Genomic DNA, 20,792 nt, shown 5'->3' with positions numbered 1-20,792 from the left:
TTCATTAAGATAGCCAAATTAAAACTAACTAGTTTGCAAAATAAGTTTAGTTCCAATAGAGTTGGCCCAATTATTTACATAAGTACAGCAAGAATAGCAGTTGATCACATAGGCTCTTTTAAATCCGCTTTGCTGGAACTTTTTATAAGGAATCTCAGATTGAACTTCAAAGGCCTCGAAGGGAGGAAAGCCAAGCAAAGGATTTTGTCATCAGACTTTGCCTGCAATACCTACAGATTTGAGTGAATTCCTCTCCTCCGAGGTTCCTCCAAAATATTTCGAGGTTCATTGTACCTGCCAGATAAATGACATTCTTTACTTATCCTGGTAAATGCTGCTTGGAACATAAGGTACCAGGCCAATACTTCCACGTGGCTTTATTCCATAAAGTCCAATCTTCATTCCTCAAAAGCTGTATGGTTATATCGCAAATATGATGTTCCAGTCACAGCCTTGGTAATATAACCAGTGTTTCCAATTGTGTCGTGTTATAAGGAGAACAGATTCTTATTGAACTTATGCAAATAACTATATTGCCATGAAAACAACAATACTCACTTACTAAGAGTTTCTAAATTCGAGGGATCAGGTAGAGAGGAAAAGATAAATATTTCAATTTTATTTACAAAAGTATCATTTACCAAATTGCTATAAATCATAGCTAGCTCAGGAGAAAAGAGAAAAAGTTTTCCTTAAATCTGAGAAAACGAAACATTAAAAATTCAGCAATACTTCAAATGAAAAATCATAAGAATTATGATTATCCTTATCAGTTCATTCAGTCCTGTGTAATCCATTATTGATCCCAATCTTTCTGTTAGCAGCTTCATGAAGTTATCAATCTTTCCATCAGATTTCTGTAATTTCTTACCCAGTTCAGTTTTATGATCAGAAAGTTTATCAGAAACCTGTACTCCAGTGTAAATGTCAGAGTCCTTTCCATGAATTTTTCTGAAGTTTAAACATTTCACAAAAGCATTAGAGCAAAGAAATAAGTCTGTAAACAACAAGACCTCAAAATGGCAATTGACAGAGAAATTTGGTTAATTTTGTGACATACAACACTTTAAAATAACCAGAATTATGATTGATAACCAGGACAGATCAGAATTTCAGTAATGTTATACAATTTTAAAACACCTATGTCAATAACATTTGTCCACATAATACCACCTAAGCAGACTTATCATCATTTGTCTGACAATGCTTTCCATGTATTTTAACATACTGAATAAGCCTAATAAGTTTAGTATCTTCCTCCTTATAGGTAGAGAGTAAATTTCTTTGTCTTCCTCCTTATAGGAAGAGAGCAAATTTCTTTGAGAAGTTTCAGGGCCCTTTGAAAATTCTCAAAGAAAAACAGTAAAAAAAGACTTTATTTAAGATATGAATTTTGGGGAAGCTTGTCAAAAATATAAACAGTCAAAGCAAACAGAGCATTAACAGTCCAAAAAGCCTGAATTGAGAGCCGTCAGTCTTTTGAACACAGGAAATTAACAGTTTTTTTTTCTTTCTGTCTTTTAGGTAGACTTACCCAAACGTAAAGAAAAATCTTTTGTAACCTCTTTATCAAGTTTAAGCAAATTATCCTTTCGAGAGACAAAAGACCAAATTTTAATTTTGTACCAGCTTACTTCTGATATTAAAACTCCTTTATTTAATTAAATTTATTTTAATGTTAGCCAACTTGACCATGCATATAACTTTTCTTCCAGAATTCCTCTTTCACAAACCTACAACTTTCTTTTACATTCAGAATTTGTCCCATGTCTTTCTTTTCCCTCCTAGTACTTGAGGACAAATTTATCTTTCTTAATCAATCAAACAAAATATTTCCATTTTTTGTACCTTCTTTATGCATCTTACTTTCCTTGTACAGACATATTTTTCTTAATTTTTTAGTAGCTTCAATCACATATATTAATTAGAAATTTTAACCTTTAGAAACCTTAATTTGTAAGTAATGTGGGAGATCAAAATTTGGCCACCCTGAAATATATCTCTTTACCTTGATTGTTTTCTCTAAAAGACGTTTGACCTCCCCCACTAACTGCCTAAAGAATTTGACATGGTGGCTCCTTCCTGGAACAGATCTTCCATCTGATGGCTGTAATATAATGTAAAATAGATGTTACAATAGGAAAGGCACCAACAAGCCCATCTTATCAGAAATTCTGTCTCTCTGGCCACATTCTCTGGATGGCCCTGCGAGGAGTTGCCAGACAAACATTTACATTTATAAGGGAAATCTCCATTTGTAAAGGTATCTCCCTCTCTGTCTTGGGAAGAGGGGGGATGAGCTCATTTCTAGTGACTTATCAATGTGGAAGGTGATGACTTAAATCTGCATAATAACCTTACTCTTGTTTACTGTGCTTTAGTGGTAATCTCCTGTAACTGACTCCCCCCCCAACATCCTCTGTCATTAGCTAAACATGGTATTTAAGACGAAAATTTCTGCTATTGTGTTGAGAAACGCAGTGTCCCTGCTTTCTCCCATGTATACATGTTATTAAACTTGGTATTATTTTCTCCTGCTAACCTGTCTTGTTGATTATTTGGCCAGCCAGAAGAACCTTAAGGGAAAGGGCAGAGGGAGATTCTCCCTCTTCCCCCGACAGTTTTGGCGAGCCAGGCAGGAGAAGCACTGGCTGGTAAGTTGCCTTCTCTGGTTGGAAGACCTGCCTTCTCCCTGGACTACTGCAGATGATGAGATACGGGAACGCCTGACGAAAGCCGGCAAAAGGTAAGACTTCTTACCACGTCAGCCTCCTGGAATCTCTATCTGCGGAGCCCGGCGGAAGGAAATGGTGAGAATTTTTTTCTCTTTCTAAATTTAGATTGGCAGGAGAAAATATTTGGGAAACTAGTTTCTTGGGCTTTTAGTGACTCTTGGTTTAAATTTGGTAGAGTACTCTTGGTTTTTGATCTTGATCCCTTTTCCTCCCAGAGATAGTCTCTGTTTTTCTCTTTTGTCTGTGTCTTTTGTCATAAGAAGGAAATACCATAGGGTAGGACGCAGGCATAGGCCCTACAAGCCTGCTGTCCGGGCCGGCCCCACAGACTGGTGAGTTTGCGGGTCTCACCAGACCGGCGTCTACAAACTTTGCTGTGGGTTATTATGCACACGAAGTGAATGTCATTGCCAAGGGCATCTTGGAAGCCAAAAAGGCCGCAAATTTAAGTGGGCGCGGGTCGAGCAGTTAAGAGCCATTAGGGCGCTCGCCACTTTCAGAAGACTCCCGTGTCAGGATAAGTTGGGTCACGGAACGGGGTAGATGACACAGGTCCCCCGCCAACTGCAAGAAAATGTCCGTGCAACGACGAGGTACTCTGTAAAAGCACACAGTCCCCAACCCCGCGGCACCTCCCCCCCAGGTATTATTCTGGCTCCAAGAGACCTAAGGCGTGACTAAAGCTGTCATTGTGCACAGAAAAAAAAAAAAAAACCGGATGAGGTTTTTCCTTCTGTCTTGTTCTGTGTCCTGAGAAAACTTGGCTTTGTGACCAGTGAGAATATTCTCCTTGGTCTCCACCATACGGAAGGTGCATTTACCGGGGTGCACCTTGGTGGCCAGTCGAGTAGACTGGGGTTCCGAACTGTCTCTTTGTCCGGCTGTGCCAAGTTCTCAGGGGAGTTTGTCATAAAAGGGCCCAGTCCATAAGGGCTTTTGTCGTCTTAACCTTCGTTGCTTGTTAGTGCTGGAAAAATCCCATTCCAGTATCGCCCGCCCGGTGTCACAGATTAGCGGGTCTGTGACTGGAGGCGTCCCACACTATTGTGGGAGACCGGAGACATCCTTACCGCCTGTGCAATGAAGGTCTTTACTGTCTCTGAATATCTTTGGGAGTGAATTTTGTGGATCACGGGGGCTACATCATCTGCGCCCTCACCAGGGATGCCTCTTGCATCCATGGTAGATTTATTCTAAGCGTGGAAAGTTACCTCCGGGTCTTTCCTTAAAAAGGCTTATTGGTTCGAGTCACTATTGGAATAAATATACAAATGAAGATCCTACTCGTCAATGGCCAGACGACGGATCCTTTGAATTGGAAAAACTTCTAAATTGGGGAAAAAAAATGTTTTGAGAGCTCTCACATAATTGCTTAATTGGTACCTAAGAATTAAGGCCAGAAAAAGGAAGGGAAAAAATTTGACTAGTCTTAAGACCTTGACTCAGGTTACAATTAAATTGAAAACATGTAAAAGTGTAAGTGTTGATAAGATTATAAAGGTTGGAATGTTTGAGCTAATTTTATACAAAGAGGTTACATCAACTTTGCCTGAGTATGTTTTAAAATGTCTGACTGGGAATGCTTCTCTTGTCCAAAGTTAGAAGACCAAGACCTATTGATAAAAATCTTAATGATAATTATGTTTAAAGGTATAAGAAGTGATAAAAATTGCATGAAATTTTGTAAGAAAAAAAAACCTGATGTTATTTCTATTACAGAACTGGTTAACAAAAATAGTAATTTAAATGATGGCTAATTTTATCTGAAGTCTTATGAAGTCTTGTAGGCAATCTAAATAATTATTGGAAACAAGTAAATAGTTGTGAAAAAGATAAATGTTAGATGAACTTTAAGCAATAATTATGTGTTATGTTGGTTACAGCTTCCAAACTCTTTTTGGTGACTTAAAACTTTAGAGTTTTGCTAAAATTTATGATAAAAATTCACTGAGTATCATCATTTCCAAATAACATAAGATATTAGACATTGATTGCTAAATGTACGTTTGTCTACTTTTGGCTTTTCATTACAGGAAAACTAAAAGATGTTTTGGCTCTATTGGTAAACATGTGTTTTATTAAAAGATTATACTATAAAGTAACATGTTTCTAGAAGTTATGAAGTGTTTATAAATTTTCCAAGCCACAAGATACTAATGTAAAAGATGTTTATAATTGTTTACTTAGTTTTTACTTAGAAATTAAGGTTTCTAGAGGTTAAAATTTCTAATTAATATATGTGATTGAATTAAGAATTTTTCTTAAAAGATTAACAGAAATATGTCTGTGTGCAAGGAAAGTAAGATGTATAAAGGTACAAAGAATGGAAATGTTTTGTTTGGTCGATTAAGAAAGATAAAGTTGTCCTCAAGTACTAGGAGGGAAAAGAAAGACATGGGACAAATTCTGCATGTAAAAAGAAAGTTATAGAAGGTTTGTGGAAGAGGAATTCTGGAAAAGGAGTTTTTGCATGGTCAAGTTGGCTAAGATTGAAATGAATTTAATTAAGTAAATGAGTTTTAATAGCAGAAGTAAGCTGGTGCAAAATTGAAATTTCTCGTAAAAGGATAATTTGCTTAAACTTGATAAAGAGGTTACAAAAGATTTTTCTTTACCTTTGAGTAAGTCTACCTAAAAAAAAAAAAAACCGTTAAAATAATTTCCTATGTTCAAAAGACTGAAGTCTCTCTATTAAGGCTTTTTGGACTGTTAATGCTATGTTTGCTTTGACTGTTTATATTTTTGACAAGCTCCCCCAAAATTCATATCTTAAAGTCTTTTTTTTAACTTTTATTTCTTTGAGAATTTTCAAAGGGCCCTGGAACTTCTCAAAGAAATTTGCTCTCTTCCTATAAGGGGAAAGATACTAAACTTATTAGGCTTATTCAATATGTTCAATTACATGGAAAGCATTGTCAGACCAGTGATGATAAGCCTGCTTAGGTGCTATTATGTGGGCAAATGTTATTGACATAGGTGTTTTAAAATTGTATAACATTACTGAAATTATGATCTGTCCTGGTTATCAGTCATAATTCTGGTTATTATCATTTTAAAGTGTTGTATGTCACAAAATTAACCAAATTTCCTTGTCAATTGCCATTTTGAGGTCTTGTTGTTTACAGACTTATTTCTTTGCTCTAATGCTTTTGCAAATTGTTTCGACGTCAGAAAAATTCATGGAAAGGACTCTGACATTTACACTGGAGTACAGGTTTCTGACAAACTTTCTGATCATAAAACTGAACTGGGTAAAAAATTATAGAAATCTGATGGAGAGACTGATAACTTCATGAAGCTGCTAACAAAAAGATTGGGATCAAGAATGGATTACACAGGACTGAACCAACTGATAAGGATGATTATAATTTTTATGATTTTTCATTTGAAGTATTGCTGAATTTTTAATGTTTTGTTTTTTCAGATTTAAGGAAAACTTTTTCTCTTTTCTCCTGAGCTAGCTATGATATATAGCAATTTGGTAAATGATACTTTTGTAAGTAAAATTAAAATATTTATCTTTTTCTCTCTACCTGATCCCTCCAGGATTTGGAAACTCTTAGTGAGTAAATATTGTTGTTTTTCATGGCAATATAGTTATTTGCATAAGTTCAATAAGAATCTGTTCTCCTTATAACAGGACACAATTGGAAACACTGGGTCTATTACCAAGGTTGTGACTGGAACATCATATTTGCAATATAACCATACAGCTTTTGAGGAATGAAGATTGGACTTTATGGAATAAAGCCACGTGGAAATATTGGCCTGGTACCTTTATGTTCCAAGCAGCACTTACCAGGATAAGTAAAGAATGTCACTTATCTGGCAGGTACAAGGAACCTCGAAATATTTTGGGGGAACCTCGGAAGAGAGGAATTCACCCAAATCTGTAGGTATTGCAGGCAACGTCTGATGATAAAATCCTTGGCTTGGCTTTCCTGGCCTCGAGAGACCTTTCAAGTTCAATCTGAGATTCCTTATAAAAAGTTCCAGCAAAGCAGATTTAAAAGAGCCTATGTGATCAATTGCTATTCTTGCTGTACTTATGTAAATAATTGGGCCAACTCTATTGGATCTAGACTTATTTTGCAAACTAGTTAGTTTTAATTTGGCTATCTTAATAAAAATGAGGGTGATTTTAGAGAGAAAAATTATATTTCAGTAAAAACTATAGTATACATTTGTGGATATTAGATCCTAGTTTTGTTGTCTTTTGAGGTTTTTGTTTTATATCTGTTGACTGGACTGGATCCTGATTTCTTCTAGTCTCCTGAAATATCTGGCTACAGATGTCCAAACTAACGTTTTTGATTTTTTTCCATCATTTTCATTTGAAATCACTGAAAACTGAACCTGCCCTTTTTCCTAAAGCCTTACAAACTGAAGCTGATGGACTTGATATAAACTTGAGATGACCTGACGACACCATCTGAGACATTTTAAACTGCAAAAGATGCTTTGACGCTGACCTATAAAACCTTAACTGGCTGTCCTCTAACTCAGAAACTGCTTTACAACTTGCTCCAACCATTAACCTTGTTTTTCTTTTGTTTACATAGAAATGCTTCTATTAAATACTTGATTGCTTGCTTCCATAATATAGGCGTGACCTTGAGAGCCCACCTGCATCACCACCTACCTTCCAAAAGGAACTTAATTGAACTGATCTATTATCAGGACTAAGAAATGTGTTCAGTGAGATGAAACAATCTACCAACACAGCTTCTGGACTATGAAACTTCTTTAAGTTTCAAAAGGACTGTGAAACTTTTAGTTTCAAAGGCGGGACTGTGGGAGATCAAAATTTGGCCACCCTGAAATATATCTCTTTACCTTGATTGTTTTCTCTAAAAGACGTTTGACCTCCCCCACTAACTGCCTAAAGAATTTGACATGGTGGCTCCTTCCTGGAACAGATCTTCCATCTGATGGCTGTAATATAATGTAAAATAGATGTTACAATAGGAAAGGCACCAACAAGCCCATCTTATCAGAAATTCTGTCTCTCTGGCCACATTCTCTGGATGGCCCTGCGAGGAGTTGCCAGACAAACATTTACATTTATAAGGGAAATCTCCATTTGTAAAGGTATCTCCCTCTCTGTCTTGGGAAGAGGGGGGATGAGCTCATTTCTAGTGACTTATCAATGTGGAAGGTGATGACTTAAATCTGCATAATAACCTTACTCTTGTTTACTGTGCTTTAGTGGTAATCTCCTGTAACTGACTCCCCCCCCAACATCCTCTGTCATTAGCTAAACATGGTATTTAAGACGAAAATTTCTGCTATTGTGTTGAGAAACGCAGTGTCCCTGCTTTCTCCCATGTATACATGTTATTAAACTTGGTATTATTTTCTCCTGCTAACCTGTCTTGTTGATTATTTGGCCAGCCAGAAGAACCTTAAGGGAAAGGGCAGAGGGAGATTCTCCCTCTTCCCCCGACAGTAAAAACTAAGTAAACCATTATAAACTTTCTTTTACATTAGTATCTTGTGGCTTGGAAAATTTATGAACACTTACTTCATCATTTCTGGAAAGATGTTACTTTATAGTACAATCTTTTAATAAAACACATGTTTACTGTCGGGGGAGAGGGAGAATCTCCCTCTGCCCTTTCCCTTAAGGTTCTTCTGGCTGGCCAAATAATCAACAAGACAGGTAAGCAGGAGAAAATAATACCAAGTTTAATAACATGTATACATGGGAGAAAGCAGGGACACTGCGTTTCTCAACACAATAGCAGAAATTCTCGTCTTAAATATCATTTTCAGCCAATGACAAAGGAGGATTTTGGGGGTGGGGGAGTCAATTACAGGAGATTACCATTAAAGCACTGTAAACAAGAGTAAGGTTATTATGCAGATTTAAGTCCTCACCTTCCACATTTGATAAGTTTCTAGAAATGAGGTCATCCCCCCTCTTCCCAAGACAGAGAGGGAGATACCTTTACAAATGGAGATTTCCCTTATAAATGTAAATGATTGTCTGGCAACTCCTCGCAGGGCCATCCAAAAAATGTGGCCAGAGAGACAGGACTCCCGATAAGATGGGCTTGTTGGTGCCTTTCCTATTGTAACATCTATTTTACATTATATTACAGCCATCAGATGGAAGATCTGTTCCAGGAAGGAGCCACCATGTCAAATTCTTTAGGCAGTTAGTGGGGGAGGTCAAACGTCTTTTAGAGAAAACAATCAAGGTAAAGAGATATATTTCAGGGTGGCCAAATTTTGATCTCCCACAGTCCCGCCTTTGAAACTAAAAGTTTCACAGTCCTTTTGAAACTTAAAGAAGTTTCATAGTCCAGAAGCTGTGTTGGTAGATTGTTTCATCTCACTGAACACATTTCTTAGTCCTGATAATAGATCAGTTCAATTAAGTTCCTTTTGGAAGGTAGGTGGTGATGCAGGTGGGCTCTCAAGGTCACGCCTATATTATGGAAGCAAGCAATCAAGTATTTAATAGAAGCATTTCTATGTAAACAAAAGAAAAACAAGGTTAATGGTTGGAGCAAGTTGTAAAGCAGTTTCTGAGTTAGAGGACAGCCAGTTAAGGTTTTATAGGTCAGCGTCAAAGCATCTTTTGCAGTTTAAAATGTCTCAGATGGTGTCGTCAGGTCATCTCAAGTTTATATCAAGTCCATCAGCTTCAGTTTGTAAGGCTTTAGGAAAAAGGGCAGGTTCAGTTTTCAGTGATTTCAAATGAAAATGATGGAAAAAAATCAAAAACGTTAGTTTGGACATCTGTAGCCAGATATTTCAGGAGACTAGAAGAAATCAGGATCCAGTCCAGTCAACAGATATAAAACAAAAACCTCAAAAGACAACAAAACTAGGATCTAATATCCACAAATGTATACTATAGTTTTTACTGAAATATAATTTTTCTCTAAAATCACCCTCATTTTTATTAAGATAGCAAAATTAAAACTAGTTTGCAAAATAAGTCTAGTTCCAATAGAGTTGGCTCAATTATTTACATAAGTACAGCAAGAATAGCAGTTGATCACATAGGCTCTTTTAAATCTGCTTTGCTGGAACTTTTTATAAGGAATCTCAGATTGAACTTTAAAGGTCTCTCGAGGCCAGGAATGCCAAGCCAAGGATTTTATCATCAGACGTTGCCTGCAATACCTACAGATTTGGGTGAATTCCTCTCTTCCGAGGTTCCCCCAAAATATTTCGAGGTTCCTTGTACCTGCCAGATAAGTGACATTCTTTACTTATCCTGGTAAGTGCTGCTTGGAACATAAAGGTACCAGGCCAATATTTCCACGTGGCTTTATTCCATAAAGTCCAATCTTTATTCCTCAAAAGCTGTATGGTTATATTGTAAATATGATGTTCCAGTCACAACCTTGGTAACAGACCCAGTGTTTCCAATTGTGTCCTGTTATAAGGAGAACAGATTCTTATTGAACTTATGCAAATAACTATATTGCCATGAAAAACAACAATATTTACTCACTAAGAGTTTCCAAATCCTGGAGGGATCAGATAGAGAGAAAAAGATAAATATTTCAATTTTACTTACAAAAAAAATATCATTTACTAAATTGCTGTAAGTCATAGCTATCTCGGGAGAAAAGAGAAAGTTTTCCTTAAATCTGAAAAAACAAAACATTAAAAATTCAGCAATACTTCAAATGAAAAATCATAAAAATTATAAGCATCCTTATTAGTTTATTCAGTCCTGTGTAATCCATTCTTGATACCACTCTTTTTGTTAGCGGCTTTATGAAGTCATCAGTTTCTCCATCGGATTTCTGTAATATTTTACCAAGTTCAGTTTTATGATCAGAAAGTTTGTCAGAAACCTGTACTCCAGTGTAAATGTCAGAGTCCTTTCCATGAATTTTTCTGAAGTCGAAACATTTTGCAAAAGCATTAGAGCAAAGAAATAAGTCTGTAAACAACAAGACCTCAAAATGGCAATTGACAAGGAAATTTGGTTAATTTTGTGACATACAACACTTTAAAATAATAATAACCAGAATTATGACTGATAATCAGGACAGATCAGAATTTCAGTAATGTTATACAATTTTAAAACACCTATATCAATAACATTTGCCCACATAATAGCACCTAAGCAGGCTTATCATCACTTGTCTGACAATGCTTTCCATGTAATTGAACATATTGAATAAGCCTAATAAGTCTAGTATCTTTCCCCTTATAGGAAGAGAGCAAATTTCTTTGAGAAGTTCCAGGGCCCTTTGAAAATTCTCAAAGAAATAAAAGTTAAAAAAAGACTTTAAGATATGAATTTTGGGGGAGCTTGTCAAAAATATAAACAGTCAAAGCAAACATAGCATTAACAGTCCAAAAAGCCTTAATAGAGAGACCTCAGTCTTTTGAACGTAGGAAATTATTTTAACAGTTTTTTTTTTTTTTTCTCTGTCTTTTAGGTAGACTTACTCAAAGGTAAAGAAAAATCTTTTATAACCTCTTTATCAAGTTCAAGCAAATTATCCTTTTAAGAGACAGAAGACCAAATTTTAATTTTGCACCAGCTTATTTCTGCTATTAAAACTCATTTACTTAATTAAATTCATTTCAATCTTAGCCAACTTGACCATGCATAAAACTCCTTTTCCAGAATTCTTCTTCCACAAACCTTCTATAACTTTCCTTTTACATTCAGAATTTGTCCCATGTCTTTCTTTTCCCTCCTAGTACTTGAGGACAAATTTATCTTTCTTAACCAAACAAAATATTTCCATTCTTTGTACCTTTATACATCTTACTTTCCTTGTACACAGACATATTTTTCTTAATTTTTAGTAGCTTCAATCACATATACTAATTAGGAATTTTACCCCTTAGAAACCTTAATTTGTAAGTAAAAACTAAGTAAACAATTGTAAACTTTCTTTTACATTAGTATCTTGTGGCTTGGAAAATTTATAAACACTTCATAACTTCTAGAAATATGTTACTTTATAGTATAATCTTTTAATAAAACACATGTTTACCAATAGACCCAAAACACCTTTTAGTTTTCCTGTAATGAAAAGCCAAAAGTAGACAAATGTACATTTAGCAATCAATGTCTAATATCTTATCTTATTTGGAAATGATGATAAAACTTAGCAAAACTCTCAAGTTTTAAGTCACCAAAGAGTTTGGAAGCTGTAACCAACATAACACATAATTATTGCTTAAAGTTCATCTAACATTTATCTTTTTCACAACTATTTACTTGTTTCCAATAATTATTTAGATTGCCTACAAGACTTCATAAGACTTCAGATAAAATTAGCCATCATTTAAATTACTATTTTTGTTAACCAGTTCTGTAATAGAAATAACATCAGGTTTTTTTTTCTTACAAAATTTCATGCAATTTTTATCACTTCTTATACCTTTAAACATAATTATCATTAAGATTTTTATCAATAGGTCTTGGTCTTCTAACTTTGGACAAGAGAAGCATTCCCAGTCAGACATTTTAAAACATACTCAGGCAAAGTTGATGTAACCTCTTTGTATAAAATTAGCTCAAACATTCCAACCTTTATAATCTTATCAACACTTACACTTTTACATGTTTTCAATTTAATTGTAACCTGAGTCAAGGTCTTAAGACTAGTCAAATTTTTTCCCTTCCTTTTTCTGGCCTTAATTCTTGGGTACCAATTAAGCAATTATGTGAGAGCTCTCAAAACATTTTTTTTTTTTCCCCAATTTAGAAGTTTTTCCAATTCAAAGGATCCGTCGTCTGGCCATTGACGAGTAGGATCTTTATTTGTATTCCAATAGTGACTCGAACCAATACTAAATCTTCCATGGACGCAAGAGGCGTCCCTGGTGAGGGCGCAGATGATGTAGCCCCCATGATCCACAGAATTCACTCCCAAAGATATTCAGAGACAGTAAAGACCTTCGTTGCACAGGCGGTAAGGATAAAAGGGTGTCTCCGGTCTCCCACAATAGTGTGGGACGCCTCCGTCACAGACCCGCTAATCTGTGACACCGGGCGGGCGATACTGGAATGGGATTTTTCCAGCACTAACAAGCAACGAAGGTTAAGACGACAAAAGCCCTTATGGACTGGGCCCTTTATGACAAACTCCCCTGAGAACTTGGCACAGCCGGACAAAGAGACAGTTCGGAACCCCAGTCTACTCGACTGGCCACCAAGGTGCACCCCGGTAAATGCACCTTCCGTATGGTGGAGACCAAGGAGAATATTCTCACTGGTCACAAAGCCAAGTTTTCAGGACACAGAACAAGACAGAGATTATTCTGGGAGGAAAAGGGATCAAGATCAAAACCAAGAGTACTCTACCAAATTTAAACCAAGAGTCACTAAAAGCCCAAGAAACTAGTTTCCCAAATATTTTCTCCTGCCAATCTAAATTTAGAAAGAGAAAAAAATTCTCACCATTTCCTTCCGCCGGGCTCCGCAGATAGATTCCGGGAGGCTGACGTGGTAAGAAATCTTACCTTTTGCCGGCTTTCGTCAGGCGTTCCCGTATCTCATCATCTGCAGTAGTCCAGGGAGAAGGCAGGTCTTCCAACCAGAGAAGGCAACTTACCAGCCAGTGCTTCTCCTGGCTGGCTCGCCAAAACTGTCGGGGGAGAGGGAGAATCTCCCTCTGCCCTTTCCCTTAAGGTTCTTCTGGCTGGCCAAATAATCAACAAGACAGGTAAGCAGGAGAAAATAATACCAAGTTTAATAACATGTATACATGGGAGAAAGCAGGGACACTGCGTTTCTCAACACAATAGCAGAAATTCTCGTCTTAAATATCATTTTCAGCCAATGACAAAGGAGGATTTTGGGGGTGGGGGAGTCAATTACAGGAGATTACCATTAAAGCACTGTAAACAAGAGTAAGGTTATTATGCAGATTTAAGTCCTCACCTTCCACATTTGATAAGTTTCTAGAAATGAGGTCATCCCCCCTCTTCCCAAGACAGAGAGGGAGATACCTTTACAAATGGAGATTTCCCTTATAAATGTAAATGATTGTCTGGCAACTCCTCGCAGGGCCATCCAAAAAATGTGGCCAGAGAGACAGGACTCCCGATAAGATGGGCTTGTTGGTGCCTTTCCTATTGTAACATCTATTTTACATTATATTACAGCCATCAGATGGAAGATCTGTTCCAGGAAGGAGCCACCATGTCAAATTCTTTAGGCAGTTAGTGGGGGAGGTCAAATGTCCTTCAGAGAAAACAATCAAGGTAAAGAGATATATTTCAGGGTGGCCAAATTTTGATCTCCCACATTACCAATAGACCCAAAACACCTTTTAGTTTTCCTGTGATGAAAAGCCAAAAGTAGACAAACGTAAGTTTAGCAATCAATGTCTAATATCTTATCTTATTTGGAAATGATGATGATCAGTGAATTTTTTTCATAAAATTTAGCAAAACTCTAAAGTTTTAAGTCACCAAAAACAGTTTGGAAGCTGTAACCACCATAACACATAATTATTGTTTAAAGTTCATCCAACATTCATCTTTTTCACAACTATTTAGTTACTTATTCCCAATAATTATTTAGATTGCCTGTAAGACTACATAAGACATTAGATAAAATTAGCCATCGTTTAAATTACTATTTTTGTTAACCAGTTATGTAATAGAAATAACATCAGTTTTTTTCTACAAAATTTCGTGTAAATTTCATCATCTCTTATACCTCTAAACATAGTTATCATTAAGATTTTTATCAATAGGTCTTGGTCTTCTAATTTTGGACAAGGGAAGAATTCTCAGTCAGAAATTTTAAAACCTCTTTATATAAAATTAGCTTAAACATTCCAACCTTTATAATCTTATCAACACTTACACTTTTACATGTTCTCAATTCAATTGTAACCTGAGTCAAGGTCTTAAGGCTAGTCATATTTTTCCCTACTTTTTTCTGGGCTTTTCTTAGGTATCAAATAAATAATTATGTGAGAGCTCTCAAAACATATTTTTTCCCCCAATTTAGAAGTTTTTCCAATTCAAAGGATCTGTCGTCTGGCCATTGAAGAGTAGGATCTTCATTTGTATATTTATTCCAATAGTGACTCGATCCAATAAGCCTTTTTAAGGAAAGACCCGGAGGTAACTTTCCACACTTAGAATAAATCTTTACCATGGACGCAAGAGGCGTCCGTGGTGAGGGCGCAGATGATGTAGCCCCTATGATCCACAGAATTCACTCCCAAAGACACTCAGAGAAAGTAAAGACCTTCGTTGCACAGGCGGTAAGGATGGTGTAGTGAAAACGGTGTCTCCGGTCTCCACAATAGTGTGGGACGCCTCCAGTCACAGACCCGCTAATCTGTGACACCAGGCAGGCGATACTGGAATGGGATTTTTCCAGCACTAACAAGCAACAAAGGTGAAGATGACAAAAGCCCTTATGGACTGGGCCCTTTATGACAAACTCCCCTGAGAGCTTGGCACAGCCGGACAAAAACAGCTCGGAACCCCAGTCTACTAGACTGGCCACCAAGGTGCACTCCGGTAAATGCACCTTCCGTATGGTGGAGACCAAGGAGAATAGTCTCACTGGTCACAAAGCCAAGTTTTCTCAGGACACAGAACAAGACAGAAGGAAAAACCTCATCCTTTTTTTTTCCTTATGTGCACAATGACGGCTTTAGCCACGCCGTAGGTCTCTTGGAGCCAGAATAATACCTAGCGGGGGAGGTGCCGAGAGGTTGGGGACTGTGTGCTTTACAGAGTACCTCGTCGTTGCATGGACATTTTCTTGCAGTTGGTGGGGGACCTGGGTCATCTACCCTGTTCCGTGACCCAATTTATCCTGTCACGGGAGTCTTCTGAAAGTGGCGAGCGCCCTATTGGCTCTTAACTTCTCGACCCGTGCCCACCAAATTTGTGGCCTTTTTGGCTTCCAAGATGCCCTTAGCCATGACCTTCACTTCATGTGCATATTAACCCACAGCAAAGTTTGTCTAAATAGACGCCAGTCTGGTGAGACCCGCAAACTCACCAGTCTGTGGGGCCGGCCCGGACAGTAGGCTTATAGGGCCTATGCCTGCGTCCTACCCTATGGTATTTCCTTCTTATGACAAAATACACAGACAAAAGAGAAAAACAGACTATCTCTGGGAGGAAAAGGGATCAAGATCAAAACCAAGAGTACTCTACCAAATTTAAACCAAGAGTAACTCAAAGCACAAGAAACTAGTTTCGCAAATATTTTCTCCTGCCAACCTAAATTTAGAAAGAGAAAAAATTCTCACCATTTACTTCCGCAGATAGAGATTCTGGGAGGCTGACGTGTTAAGAGGTCTTACCTTTTGCCGGCTTTCGTCAGGCGTTCCCGTATCTCATCATCTGCAGTAATCCAGGGAGAAGGCAGGTCTTCCAGCCAGAGAAGGCAACTTGCCAACCAGTGTGGCTCCTGGCAACTACGCCAAAACTGTCGGGGAAGAGAGGGAATCTCCCTCTGCCCTTTTCCTTAAGGTTCTTATGGCTGGCCAAATAATCAACAAGACAGGTTAGCCGGAGAAAATAATACCAAGTTTAATAACATGTATACATGGGAGAAAGCAGGGACACTGCGTTTCTCAACACAATAGCAGAAATTCTCGTCTTAAATACCACGTTCAGCCAATGACAAAGGAGGATGTTGGGGGTGGGGGGAGTCAGTTATAGGAGATTACCACTAAAGCACAGTAAACAAGAGTAAGGTTATTATGCAGATTTAAGGCCTCAGCTTCCACATTGATAAGCCTCTAGAAATGAGGCCATCTCCCCCTCTTCCCAAAATAGAGAGGGAGATACCTTTACAAATGGAGATTTCCCTTATAAATGTAAATGATTGTCTGGCAACTCCTGGCAGGGCCATCTAGAGAATGTGGCCAGAGAGACAGAACTTCTGATAAGAGGGGCTTGTTGGTGCCTTTCCTATTGTAACCTCCAGCCTACATTATCTTTACAGCCATCATGATAGATCTGTTCCAGGAAGGAGCTACCATGTCAAATTTTTTAGGCAGTTAGTGGGGGAGGTCAAATGTCCCTAGAGAAAACAACCAAGGTAAAGAGATAGATTTCAGAGTGGCCAAATCTTGATCTCCCACAATATACATTTACACATATTAGATCCTAGTTTTGTTAACTGTCTTTTAAGGTTTTTGTTTTATATCTATTGACTAGACTAGATCCTGATTTCTTCTAGTCTCCTAAAATATCTGGTTACAGATGTCCAAACTAACGTTTTTGATTTTTTCCATCATTTTCATTTAAAATCACTAAAAACTAAACCTGTCCTTTTTCCTAAAGCCTTACAAACTAAAGCTGATAAACTTGATATAAACTTAAGAAATGACCTAACGACACCATCAGAGACATTTTAAACTACAAAAGATACTTTGACGCTGACATCTAAAAATCATCTTACTTGACTGTCCTCTGACCTCAAAAACTGGTTTACAATTTACTCCAACCATTAACCTTGTTTTTCTTTTGTTTACATAAAAATACTTCTATTAAATACTTGATTGCTTGCTTCCATAATATAGGCTTCCATAATTGAGAGCCCACCTACATCACCACCTTCTAAAATAAACTTAATTAAACTGATCTATTATCAAGACTAAAAAATGTGTTCGGTGAGATAAAACAATCTACCAACTCAGCTTCTAGACTATAAAACTTCTTTAAGTTTCAAAAAGACTGTGAAACATTTAGTTTCAAAGGCGGGACTGTGGGAGATCAAGATTTGGCCATCCTAAAATATATCTCTTTACCTTGATTGTTTTCTCTGAGGGACTTTTGACCTCCCTCACTAACTGCCTAAAGAATTTAACATGGTGGCTCCTTCCTGGAACAGATCTACCATGATGGCTGTAAAGATAATGTAAGATAGAGGTTACAATAAAAAAGGCACCAACAAGCCCCTCTTATCAGAAGTTCTGTCTCTCTGACCACATTCTCTAGATGGCCCTGCCAGGAGTTGCCAGACAATCATTTACATTTATAAGGAAAATCTCCATTTATAAAGGTATATACCTCTTTGTTTTAGAAAGAGGGGGGGATGGCCTCATTTCTAGAGGCTTATCAATGTAGAAGGTGAGGCCTTAAATCTACATAATAACCTTATTCTTGTTTACTGTGCTTTAGTGGTGATCTCCTATAACTTACTCCCCCCACCCCTAACATCCTCCTTTGTCATTGGCTGAACATGGTATTTAAGACGAAAGTTTCTGCTATTGTGTTAAAAAACGCAGTGTCCCTGCTTTCTCCCATGTATACATGTTATTAAACTTGATATTATTTTCTCCTGCTAACCTGTCTTGTTAATTATTTGCCCATCCATAAGAACCTTAAAAAAAAGGGCCGAGGGAGATTCTCCCTCTTCCCCCGACACTAATGAGTCCATCTTGTCAAGTTCAGGTCTATCTAGCCAAAAGTCATTCATGTATATGGTAAGATTTGCTTTATTTTTTTAACAAAGATAAAATGATGAATGGCTTTTTGTATTTTTGCTTGTTTCAGCTATAAAGATCTTACATTACAATTTAATAGCTTCAGCCTGCTACAATAATTTAAACAGCCTTTTGAAGCTTATAATATGCCACGTCCAACAGGATGTAGTAAAAAAATCAGTAGTTCACAATCCGAAAAAGCTCATTTATATTCATTACCAACAATACTTACACTTCAAAGACACTAATAACCAACATATCTTTTGTTTCTACTGCAGAATTTAATAGGTTGTTAAATTCTTTATCATCCAAAAGCATAATTAGGATGCTATCATTAAAATGTATTTTTTTAATCAGAAATATTAAAACTAATGATTAAACTAAATGATTAACTAAATATTAAAACTAATGGCAATTAACGACCTGTTTTCTTTCCCTATGGTTTATCTTTTCTAGAATATCATATAAATGAAATCCTACCGTCTTTGGCCTTTTGACTTTTCACCCTATCAGTCAAATCAAAATTTGAAAATTCCTGTTCTATGAGCTTTCCAAATCTAAATTCTTACAATTGTAAATGAATATGGAGACAAAACACACACTACATACTACTTCTAAAAACCTCCTCCTTATCCGATTTTAATTCTATCACCAACTGCCAAGAAAAATCTTTCCACTGATACCAAAATTCCCTACACAGTATGTCAATCATCAATTGATCAGTCATCAGTCTATGTTAACAGAATGTGAGTTATTATTAGGAAGCTATATAATTTGCACCAAAGATTGTTTAAAGCTCCTTTCATTAAATGCAGTTTACAATAATTCACAGGCTTCAAAGTTCGCCTTGCAAATATACAGTCAATTATCAGAAACTATTAATGGGATTAGGCTTTTCTATAAAAGTGGTCCCAAGGAAGTAGGAATATTTATTTGTTTAAAGAACGCAATGAGGAGCCCAATAGCCTGAACAGAGTCAGACAGAGGAGCGCTGACCACAGGTCATCTTATGAAGGGCCGTGTTCACCGGGAGATATCCCGACCTGGCCTAGACGGAGTCCTGGGTGGCATGAACTCAAGGGCTCGTGCAGAGGGCAGGCGACTCCCTGCCGCCCCCTGCACCTCCGCTGGGTGGGCAGGAGGCCCCGCTGTGGTGGGGCCCCGCCAAGACAGAGGGACCGGCCTGCCAGGCAGCACTCCTCTGCTCCTCCAAGGGACAAAGTTGGGCTCCCCCGCCTGGAGCAGCCCACCAACAGCCCCGGTCCCCGCCCCTGACACTGCGCTCCCGCCATCTGCAGCGGAGATCTCCACGCCAAGCCCGCTGCCCACTGCCTACCTCGGCGCCGCTCCTGCCCAGCGCTCCTCCACACTACAGAAAGGAGAGCTCCCCAGTGCTGAAAATCCTGGAGGAAGGATCCAGAAATCGCCAATCCCCCCACACAAACCTCCGAGGCACCCACGTCCACACCAGGGACCCCGCCTCCAGTGCACACGCTCCGGGGCTCTCCAGCTCGCTGGCCCCTCTGCTGCTTTGAGCTCCCGTCCTGCGCATGCTCGGGCGTCTCCGAGGATACAATGGGAACCGCTGAGGTGGGCGCGGGAGGGGTTGGGGACTGAGGTGTTCCTGAGAGGGAGAGCGGGAGCGGGCTGCCCCTCTGCAGCTCTTGACTCTGCTCTCCCTGGATGACCGTCAGCTCCTGGAGAAGATCTGCCTTCCCTTGAGGCGGCTCCTCCTGTCCTGAGAAGCGCATCACATGAACTAACATTTGTTTCAAAAAGAACGATGACATCCTTAACACCTGATGTGTCGTGTCCCCAGAAGAATTCTCTGCTTCCCCAGAAAACTAGACAGCCAGCAGCTGGGACCGTGTTCTGACCCAGGAAGGAAGGATGCTGAGGCCACAGCTGTCTCCATTCTGCCGGCTCCTTCCCCTGATTTGTGGCCCTGATGGGGTTATACCGTTGGGGACTCGCGCAGGTGACAACGTTCAAGTGTTTGCCCATGGTATTACATTTCTTATGATTTAGTGGTTAAAACGGGAAGCTAGCTGTCAGTTTTTCCGACGATTTCACTCGCAGAAATGTCTTTGGACAAAGAAGCTTGCTTAATTTCTGATTTTTATAATCAATAACAATAATTAAATTACTTATTTTCTTAATCTCATTGGCATGCTAAAACAAACAAGTCACTTGGTTTTCACCAAATTGGCCACATTTTCCTTAAAACTTTGGGAATATCACTGTTTGAGGTAAAGAAAGCATTTGGGAAGAACAAGTACCCTTAGATAATATCTTCCCAGACAAATGTACAAACACATAGTTATGAGCCATTTTGAGGGGCCTGGGAAATCCAGTTTGAGTTCTACAATGGATCATCTGAAGGTTAAATTAGTAATTTTCTGAGGAGTTTGCAAGTAAATGTTCACGTCGCCTTCATCAAATAGGTCTGATGATTTAAATGAAGGTTGAGCTTAATGATAAAACTTTTCAAAAGACTGAGAAATATTAAGTAAATGTACTAAAAACAAAAGGGTGCAAATCAAAGTAAAGCCTGCCATTATCCTCTTTAAAAGAGAGTCACAGTAGCACTATTGTCAAGGTATGAGAAGGCATAGAAATGCTTTATAAAGTCAATTCTTCACTTCCAAAG

At 38.1% G+C, this 20,792-nt stretch overlaps 2 long non-coding RNA genes across 2 annotated transcripts; one reads left to right on the top strand and one right to left on the bottom strand.

Annotated features, from left to right (window-relative positions):
* Positions 1–2,567: 2,567 nt before the first annotated feature.
* On the top strand, positions 2,568–7,336 carry LOC131402832 (uncharacterized). The gene is made up of 2 exons (XR_009219006.1): positions 2,568–2,746; positions 7,110–7,336. It is a non-coding gene; the product is annotated as an uncharacterized LOC131402832 (long non-coding RNA).
* Positions 7,337–9,173: 1,837 nt separating this feature from the next.
* On the bottom strand, positions 9,174–13,262 carry LOC131402833 (uncharacterized). Its single transcript, XR_009219007.1, has 2 exons — positions 13,191–13,262; positions 9,174–9,400 (listed from the first exon to the last, which is right to left on the bottom strand). It is a non-coding gene; the product is annotated as an uncharacterized LOC131402833 (long non-coding RNA).
* Positions 13,263–20,792: the final 7,530 nt, after the last annotated feature.

The sequence above is a fragment of the Diceros bicornis genome, unplaced genomic scaffold, assembly GCF_020826845.1.
Source record: "Diceros bicornis minor isolate mBicDic1 unplaced genomic scaffold, mDicBic1.mat.cur scaffold_298_ctg1, whole genome shotgun sequence".
NCBI classification, from domain to species: domain Eukaryota; kingdom Metazoa; phylum Chordata; class Mammalia; order Perissodactyla; family Rhinocerotidae; genus Diceros; species Diceros bicornis.
Note: the sequence above shows the minus strand (reverse complement) of the source record. Positions and strands in the feature narration are given on the sequence as shown.